We start from the raw sequence: 10,699 nt of genomic DNA on the forward strand, positions 1-10,699 counted from the left end.
CCATGCTTTCTTTCTTTGCTCAATAAGTTTGTCACATTCCTCTGTCCACCATGCGTGTTTTTTGATTTTGGTTATAGGTGCTATTTGTTCAGCTTTGGTTAGTAGGCTTTCCTTCATTTGATCCCAATTTTGGTTCCTTATATCTTGAGTCGCGAGGGGAAACTCCTTCGAATTCATTATCTTTTCTGGATCGTATCTTCTGCTTTTGGGTTTACTGTTTCTATCTTTCCTTTTGGGGATAATTTTGAGTTTTATTTTAGAAAGATAGTGATCAGAATCCAAGTTTGCTCCTCTGAGTACTTTGACATTTTGTATTTCTGTATGGTGTTTCCATTTTATCGCCACATGATCAAGTTGAAATTCACCCAAGTGTGGGTTTGGTGAGGTCCATGTCTTCTGTTTTCTGGGTAGTCTCTTAAAGGCTGTGGATTTCAGGATCAAGCCATGCGCTTGGCAGAGTTCTACTAATCTGACTCCATTTTGGTTAGTTCTATTGTGCGCTGGGTAGTTTCCAACAATATTTTTGTATTTCTTCTCTTTTCCTACTTGAGCATTGAAGTCCCCCGTAAGTATGATGTTGTGTTTGTCTGGGATCTTTTGCACCGCGTCATCTAGTTGTTCCCAAAAACGTTCCACCTTTTCCTTATTTTTCCTATTGTCTTCATTTATGGGGGCATGTGCATTCACAATTGTGTATACTCTATTAGCAGATTTAAAAGTGAGTGTGGAGAGTCTTTCCGATTGTGATTGAAAGCTGATAATGGAGTCTAAAATACTTTTATCTATTATAAAGCCCGTTCCGAGGTGGGGTGTGTTTTTCATTATTCTTTTGCCTACCTTTCCTTTGTATATTCTGAAACCTCCGGAATCAAAATTGTTTTCATCTATGTATCGAGTTTCTTGTAGTGGTGTTATGAGTATTCTATGATGTTTGAGGGTATCTGTAAGATGTTTTAATTTCCTGTTTTTAAAAGAGAGTTTACATTGAAAGTAGCTATGTAACTTGTTTTTTTACATTTCAATTTGCTTGATGTCTTATCATGTCCCGATTCATCTCTGTGCAATGCTGCAGACTCCCCAGAATCCGATAGTCTGCTGGCGCACCTTGGTGCGGTGGATTGTCCACCTGGGGTAATTTGTTTCACATTACACTCTTCCATGATTGATAGTATTATGTAAGGGGTGACTCTTCGAGCCACAAATTTACAACCACGGTTGTTAACCCTGGAGGTTTTTCCCAGCCGCCCCTGACCTGGGGAACAGACGCTGACCAAAGACCGCACAATGTGAGACAGTCGCCTTTGGATTTCTGGTCCTGTGTTGGTCCACGGGTGGTATTTTATTTCCCACCTACCCTACATATCTGTAGAGCTTTCCCCTATCCGCCACCTGGGGACGCGCCCGGTAGGGGAACAGGTTCCCCCTCGGGATTATGTTCATTATTATAATCATGTTTTCTTTACATTTGTAATTGTAATCTTATGCCATAAAATTGTAATTGTATAGACACCAGTTCTTCAAGTTAGGTAAATAGTAGGAACTCTTTTTGTCTGCTGGTCATTCTATATGTATCAAACCTCAGAGATTATATGACTGTGTTAGTGCTTGCACATGCGTTGGTAATTCAGAAATAGATTGGTTGAAAGCATTGCTGATTGTAAGGACATTGCAAAGAAAAGTTAGTGAGTGCGCAGTCGGTGGCTCAGGGAGCTGTAATACGCATCAATACTGATTACACAATGGTGGTTCATGGACTTACTGTATTATCCTCAAGACTCTACAGTTGTGAAAGTTCACCCGCACAGTCGCAACGGATGGCTGCTGACCATCTCTACAAGGTCTACTTTGGGTCTACACCTTTGGTGGACCACTACTGTCATAATCTCTACTAAAGCTATAGTGGGTGTGCTGTGTTGTGACCCGCCAATACTACCAATATTCTTCAAGACTTCGATTGATACTACAGGGGGTCTACTCTATGGTGACTCACCAATTCTACTAAACTTCTTCAGGACTTCGACTGATACTGCTGTGGGTCTGCTCTGTTGCGGCCCATTATAGATCTTATGAAACCAACTGAAAACTTCATGTCACGAGTCGGCACTGTGTTTCCGTGGGGAGGACACTACTTCTTCAAGACTGGATGGTTGGCCACTACCTATTTGTGTATTTTCATGTACTGCTCAGCCTTTGTGCGTAAAACTAGCGTAAACTTCTCTTCTGATGAATTATTAGGACTGCCTTTAGAGACTGTAATGAGAATTTTTACTTTGTTGACCAACAGCATATTACTTAACCTTTGTGTGCATATGCTCTATTTGATATGGTTAATATAAAAGACTTTAACAACTTAATCTTGGGCACTGCCCAAAACATTTGTAAAATTTTTTGAGGGGAGCAGGGGGGCTATGTAAGCAGTTTGTTTGTATGTTGGCATCGCTGTAGACTGTGTTGCATATTATGGGTCATAAATGAATAGTTTATGTTTGATTTGTCTTTGTCAGGGAAAATTCTGTTGGTCGGTGCTTAGTAAAAAAAAAATTAAAGAGTTAGTTTCATGTTTTTCAGCTGTGATGAAAATGCACCTCAGTTGTACCAATGTGATACATCTATCTTTGTGAACTTATCATTTCTGAGAACGCATGTTGTTACAGCGTGATTACCTGTAAATACCACTTTAATGCAATAAATGCTCAAAATGATGTCCGTCAACCTCAATGCATTTGGCAATACGTGTAACGACATGCCTCTCAACAGCGAGTAGTTCGCCTTCCGTAATGTGCGCAAATGTATTGACAATGCGCTGACGCATGTTGTCAGGCGTTGTCGGTGGATCACGGTAGCAAATATCCTTCAACTTTCACCACAGAAGGAAATACGAGGACGTCAAATCCGGTGAACGTGCGGGCCATGGTATGGTGCTTCGAAGACCAATTCACCTGTCATGAAATATGCTATTCAATAACGCTTCAACCGCACACGAGCTATATGTCGGACATGCATCATGTTGGAAGTACATCGCCATTCTGCCATGCAGTGAAACATCTAGTACTAACATCGGTAGAACATTACGTAGGAAATCAGCATACATTGCTCCATTTAGATTGCCATCGATAAAATGGGGGCCAATTATCCTTCCTCCCATAATGCCGCACCATATATTAACCCGCCAAAGTCGCTGATGTTCCACTTGTCACAACCAGCGTGGATTTTCCGTTGGCCAATAGTACATATTGTGCCGGTTTACGTTACCACTGTTGTTGAATGACGCTTCGTCGCTAAATAGAACGCGTGCAAAAAATCTGTCATCGTCCCGTAATTTCTCTTGTGCCCAGTGGCAGAACTGTACACGACGTTCAAAGTCGTCGCCATTCAATTCCTGGTGCGTAGAAATATGGTACGGGTTGTTGTAGCATTCTCAACATCGTGTTTTTGAGATTCCCTATTCGGGCGCATTTTGTCTGCCACTGATATGCGGATTAGCCGCGGCAGCACGTAAAACACCTACCTGGGCATCATTATTTGTTGCAGGTCGTGGTTGACGTTACACATGTGGCTGAACACTTCCTGTTTCCTTAAATAACGCAACTATCGGGCGAACGGTCCGGACACTTGGATGATGTAGTCCAGGATACCGAGCAGAATACATAGCACACGCCCGTTGGGCATTTTGATCACAATAGCCATACATCAACACGATATCGACCTTTCCCGGAATTGGTAAACGGTCCATTTTAACACGGGTAATGTATCACGAAGCAAATACCGTCCGCACTGGCGGAATGTTACGTGATACCACGTACTTGCACGTTTGTGACTATTACAGCGCCATCTATTACAAAGCGAAAAAAGTGGTCCAACTGAAATACTCATATTTGTTTACGTACTAAACGAATATGTAATAAAAAATTAGGGTACCTATTTAAAAAAACGCAGTTGATATCGGTTTGACCTATGGTAGCGCCATCTAGCTGGCCAATCATAGCGCCATCTGGTTTCCCCCTTCAAGCAAGACGAGTTTCGTTTTCTGTAGTTCTTTCTTTTGATGCTTATTGAGATATTTGGCCCGGTCGCTATCAATGGACCACCACACGGTGGTATTCCAAAGCTAGAAAACTCTAAATAACACAGTAAACACTACCATGAAGTCACAGTCAGCTGCAGACAGAGAGCCTCTGCTGGCATCTGTGTTGTTCATGATCAAGTGAAGGCAATACCCCCTAGCGGTTTCCCTCATTGTTAGTGCTATATCCGTGAGGAGGCGTCAGGACCCAGGAGACGGGATCCACGAGAAATACGGGCTGCGCAACTAACTTGCGTCGTCACACAAGTCGGTTTGTCCCCCACATTTGTGAACATTCGGCTCCATGCAGGTTCCACAGGAAGTCAATATGTATTGCAGAGGTACCCACTGAAGGTCTTACATTTGTCGTAGGCCATCGAGAGCTTGCATGTCAAGAATTGTTTAACTCGTCTGAAATGGTTACTCGCTCCGCTGCTGGCACTCGTAAGACCTATAGTGGCACGTGCTGTGAGGTATGCGCCACGGCCTTTCTTTTTCGAACGCCTCACCAGGAGAGAACGGATAAGCCTGCATGGCGGAAGAGCCGCCTGTAGAAGAGAGTACGACACCAAGCTGTAGTCGAAGTAAACACGGCTGACCAACAGCGAACATGACGCAGACAAGAACAAGCCCAAAGTAACCTATGCAACAATGAGGTGCAAAGCGGAATCCTGCACCCAACATGTTGTCAACACACCAAGAGGGGAGAGAAATGCAATCCGAATGACTACCAGACAGGAAGACCAAGAGACAAACTAGGTTGTTATCGAATAGTCTGTAGTACACTGATGACACGAACAGAAAGGAGTAGAGAACTGGCTCTGAGCACTTCTGAGGTCATCAGTCGCCTAGAACTTAGAACTAATTAAACCTAATTAACCTAAGGACATCACACACATCCATGCCCGAGGCAGGATTCGAACCTGCGACCGTAGCGGTCGCTCGGTTCCAGACTGTAGCGCCTAAAGCGCACTGCCACTCCGGCCGGCGGAGTAGAGAACTGACTGATCGTTCACTGGAAGACCGTATTTAGTGCTGTGGCGATACTATGCTCTCTAACGGTCATCTACGTCCATTTACTGCGGTGGGTGTCAGCTTTCAAGGAGCTATAAAGTAGACTTGAAGAGTTGAACCAGCGGGAAGAATTGTACGCTGCTTTAAAAGTTTCTTACTTAAAAAAAAACTCTCAAGTGTGGGCGAGATTAAATCCCTTTATGGGCCAGATGTGGCAGATGGTCGTATTTCGGAGACCCCTGACCTAGAGTATAAAACGAAATAGACAGGGCATTGGCAGACAGTATACACGGACAAGCTCCAACGGCACGATAGCAGAAGAACGGCGTCAAGTAACTCCGATACCCGAGGCTTACGGCTTAGGCGAGAAACACGGCAGTGCAGTCGTGGCAGTTATTGTGCCGAGGAGACAGCGAAGCGCGGGCACGGTGCCCACCCAGACGCGCTGCGTGGGAACGTCGCGTCGCTAGGCGACTGCAGACGGCGGAGCCAAGGAACTCCGGGCGGAGCGTTGCTCCCTGCACGGCACACGCTGCCAGGGCGCCGATGCACCGCGGCTCTAAACGCGAACTGCTGAAGGTCATCTGTACATTTTCTAGGTGTTCAGTCGTTCGGCTTGGTTCTTCAGTTGTCACCTGTACATACTAGGAAAGTAGCGGAGTATTCTTCCTTTTCACGATGTTGACTGTAAAATGCAGCCAGGGCGGATCATATTCTCTTTTTTTCCGACTGGTTTGATGATGCCCGCCACCGCTTCTGATTCTGTACCAACCTCTTCATTCCAGAGTGGCATTAGCATTCCACCGGCCGGCCGCTGTGACCGAGCGGTTCTAGGCGCTTCAGTCTGGAACCACAGGTTCGATTCCTGCCTCGGGCATGGATGTGTGTGATGTCCTTAGGTTAGTTAGGTTTAAGTAGTTCTACGTCTAGGGGACTGATGACCTCAGATGTTAAGTCCCATAGTGCTTAGAGCCATTCGAACCATTTTGCATTCCACCTCGTCATTTACCTGCTACATGTGTTTCAGTGTCTTCCGTTACAGCTTTTAACATCCTAAACTATAACCCATATACGGAATGTAAACTCATCTAAAACTGCTCCAAAACAACAAACGTAAGACTATGCAACTTAGCTCTTAGTATAAAACAGGATAAATTTCCTGTACTCCTGTCTATACACAAAATGAAGCGACTCCACCTACTCAGTTATCTGTTGGAAATGTTTCAATGCGTTCTCCTACAGTTTTTAACTTTTTATACTGTTGCTTGTATACTAAATGAAACGATACCAAAAACAGCTTCAAAACTTCTCTGAAACTACACAACTTCGCTGTTACTTTAAAATAGCAGGAGCTTCCTATACTACTAACTATAAAGAAAATGTAAAGTTTCCTAAAAAAGCTTCAAAACAACAACAGTAAGAAATGTAAAGTAACCACACTAAGAATGTACTAATTAAAAAAAAATGTTGAAATGTGTGTGAAATCTTATGGGACTTAACAGCTAAGGTCATCAGTCCCTAAGCTTACACACTACTTAACCTAAATTATCCTAAGGACAAACACACACACACACACACACATCCATGCCCAAGGGAGGACTCGAACCTCCGCCGGGACCAGCCGTGTACTAATTCATTTGAGTTTTAACGTAATTGTACTGAAGAGACTGTTACTCTAAAATAGCACAAATTTCCTATATTCTTGCGTATACAGGATGTTTCCGTAAGCCTGCCAGGTTAGCTGAGAGCGCTAATGTGCTGCTTCCTGGATTCGGGTAGGCGCGCCGGCCCCGGATCGATTCCGCCCGGGACTTAACGATGGAGGCCGGTGTGCCGGCTAGCCTGGATGTGTTTTTAGGCGGTTTTCCACATCCCCTATGTGAATACCGGGCTGGTCCCCACGTTCCGACTCAGGCACACGGCTCGCAGACATCTGAACACATTCGCACTATTCCATGGATTACACTAGACACAGACAGTTGGGGTACACTAATTCCGTCCTGGGGGGGGGGGGGTATGGGGTGGCAGCAGGAAGGGCATCCGGCCACCCCTTAAATTAACCTTGCCAATTTCGATTAACCATGCCGACCCTGCGTCATTGCGGGAAAAAGGAGCAAGCAAAAGAAATAAAAGACAGGGTGTTTCCGAAAGGGCGAGCAAAAATGTAACAGAACATAAAGAATGCTTCACTGGACAATTTGAGGTAGGCAATCTGCGGTCGGAGAAGCCAGCTTAAGAAGATATGGAAGTAGAGTTGTCTACCGCTTTGTGTAGCATTACTGTTTTCCAGCTTATTTACAAATAACATGCGTACAAGTTTACACGTATTGTGCTGTTTATTTACATGTTGAAACATTCTCTTAGAAAAATCTATAAATGATAGTGCTGGAAAACGTCTACGTTATTTGATTTTCAAACAGCTGAGCAAAACTGAATGTAATCAGACATTTCTCTCTTTACTTATTCTGATCATCACTAAACTGACACACAATACTTTATTTTATTTATTTAATTTAATTTAATTTTTTTTATTTTTTTAACAGGGACAAAAGGATGACCCTGACTAACAATAACCTTTACTTTCATAAATCACTTACCTCACAACAATCTTTGTCACTCAAACTACTGCAATACAGCGAGCGCCAATACTGCCAGCTAAATAAAAGATCCTAACTACTGAAGGTACTAACTACTGATAGGCATAGTTAGCAAATGAAAGATTTTGATGGAGAAAAAACAATGTATTTACCATATATCAGACATCCAGTCTTAAAATTTCCTTTTTCTGACGGACACACGTCCAGATCGTCCGCTCTCAAAATTCTGCATCCCTCTGCCCACATCCACCACGCTGGCGGCTCACCTCAAACTGCGCAACGCTACTCGCTGTTCACATCCAATTGCCCAACACTACAATAGTGAATATCCCAACAATGAGTCCAGCCACAGACTGCACACAACACAGTCAGTGATTTTCATGCAGAGCGCTACGTGGCGTTACCAACATAAAAACCTAAACAGCCTACTTACAATGTAAATTCTTTATTTCCTGCAAGGATACAAGGAGGACGAACCTTTATATCTTCTACCTGGCTGTCTGGATGGTCACGTGTATCAGAGGTTCGTACAAAGAGTTCTACCTGAGTTGTTGGAGTAAGTACGCTTGGCTGTTCTTGAGAGGATGGGAATACAACATGGCGGTGGGCCTCACTTCAGTGTGGATGCCCGCAACCATCTCAATGCTCAATTTCATGGTCGCTGGATTGGAGGGGCAGGTCTTATTCTACGGCCTGCGTGGTCACCCGACCTGACCCTCCTTGATCATTCCTATGGGGATATCTAAAAGTCACTTGTATATGAGACCCCAGTGGATACGGAGATGAAATTAGTTGCCAGAAATGTACCGCCTGTAATGTGATTCGAAAAGACTAAGGATATTTGTCAAAGCGCGTCACAATCTTGTTCGCCGATGCATGCTTGCATTGAAATGGATGACCGTCAGTTCCAGCACATTTTGTAAGATACAGTACAAATGTTTCCTTTGAAACGAGTCTACTGGGGTGCACTTGTATGAGGCACCCGAATATGATGATAATACTGATGTGAACTAAAATGATACTATTGTATTATAAACGTTGTATATCTCTGATAGGCTATATAAAGCGGATTGCTGACTGTATGCGACCACAGAGCCAAAGATACTGCTTCTGGTCTTAGATTGTAGTGTTGCAGTAAGATAGCGCTTGGCGCACAGTGGTGGGTAACTGTCTGTGTGCGAAAGAGGGTGGAGTAGGCAGTTTTCGTGGTGTCCTTTGTGAAGGCACCAAGTATTAGATTATAATGTAGGAATTACGAATACATTTTTGGAGGTACGAATCTGGAAGCAAAAGCCTTCACGCAAGCAAGATAAAGATGTTAAATATTTACGTGTCTCGTTTTGCCAGCGCGTTAGTGTTAATGAGTTGGCTGATAATTTGTAATTGTTGAGTAACCCCAGAATGTACATAAACTGATTTTATGTAAAAGCTAGTTAGATATTTCCTTTTGTAATGTTCTAAGATTTGTTAAAACAAGTATATGTAATTTGATGATTTGTATTTATGCTTTTTTAGTGAGGTTAGATAATATTTGCGGTATAAATCTCACTGTTTGTGAATAAACTAGCAAAAAATGATGGAATTTATCTGAGTGATGCAATTTCAACTCTGAGGTTTTGAAAATCCAAACTTAACTTGGAATACAATTTCACTAAAAAGTCAATGTCAGTAACTAACCACATTCAGTACCGCCTCCCTGTTCTGGTTATATGTTTTTCAAAGACTCTATATTTTTCTTAAATGGTTCCATTTATCAGCCAAAAGAATTTCATGTACATTTCAAAGTATTGCGGCCGGCATTGTACTCCGCTGATCCTGTAACTAGTATATTTCATTTTTTCATGAGAGACCAGAATATATCGCGTTCCACCGTTGCCGCTTTAGACATAAGACAATTTAATTTATTTGTTATGTGCACAGGGACCCAATTTATCAGCAGTGAACAGGGCTAGAGGAGTCAGAGCATAAGGGGCTGGAAGTATTTTGCCGTGACTGTATTTCTTAATTGGTATTGGGAGTTGCATTGCCCAATCAGTTCGTATAAAGTTTTTTCTAACACTAATACAGAGTAAGTACATCATTTGCAGTTACAACACGCTACACAATAACTCGAGTTTTGTATTCATTCCTCAGCTCAGGCATTCATTCATTGTAGTACTGAGCAAATCATTGGAGAACGATACGTGTTAATTGTGTCAATGATGGTATTTGCAGTCACCTGTAATTAATGTAAATGAAAAAATATACGGTAATGTGCTTTTATTCCTATTATCTCCTTAAGCTGGCTTCTGAGGACCTCTGGCTCCCTACCTCAAATTGTTCAGTGGAGCATCTTCTATGTCCTGGTAAATTTTTGCTCACTTCAAATGGTTCAAGTGGCTCTGAGCACTAAGAGACTTAACATCTGACGTCATCAGTCCCCTAGAACGTAGAACTACTTAAACCTAAGGACATCACACACATCCATGCCCTAGGCAGGATTCGAACCTGCGACTGTAGCAGTCGCGCGGTTCCGGACTGAAGCGCCTAGAGCCGCTAGGCCATAGCGGCCAGCTTTTGCACACTCTTAGGGGAACACCCAGTATACAAAATGTTACATAAAAACGCTTCAAAACAACAACCGTGGAACAATGCAACCTAACTAACGGCGTACCAAAGCCCCTACCGTAAAAACGGAATCATGCTGTAGTCACATTGCGCCACGTTGCTCAATATTGCGTATTAGATCGGATGACGATGAAAGGTGCCTCCACGGTATTTACGATGTCTCAGACTACGTACAGTACTCGTCTATGCTACACAGTCCTGCAAGGTAATTAATTAACATCTCCTTCCGTATTCTTACCCATACGGACCAAAGCCATCGTAAATCAAACTGCTATAATTTTTCCATATTTTAATTTGTTTTATTCATCCATAGGTTATCAGGTGTTACGCTTTTAACATAAAACGCGAGCACGTACCTGCTTCGATTTACTTTACTATATATGACGAGTGCAGTCTATTTTTGCCGGTACCTTAATCG

This window comes from Schistocerca nitens, chromosome 7, assembly GCF_023898315.1.
Source record: "Schistocerca nitens isolate TAMUIC-IGC-003100 chromosome 7, iqSchNite1.1, whole genome shotgun sequence".
NCBI classification, from domain to species: Eukaryota; Metazoa; Arthropoda; class Insecta; order Orthoptera; family Acrididae; genus Schistocerca; species Schistocerca nitens.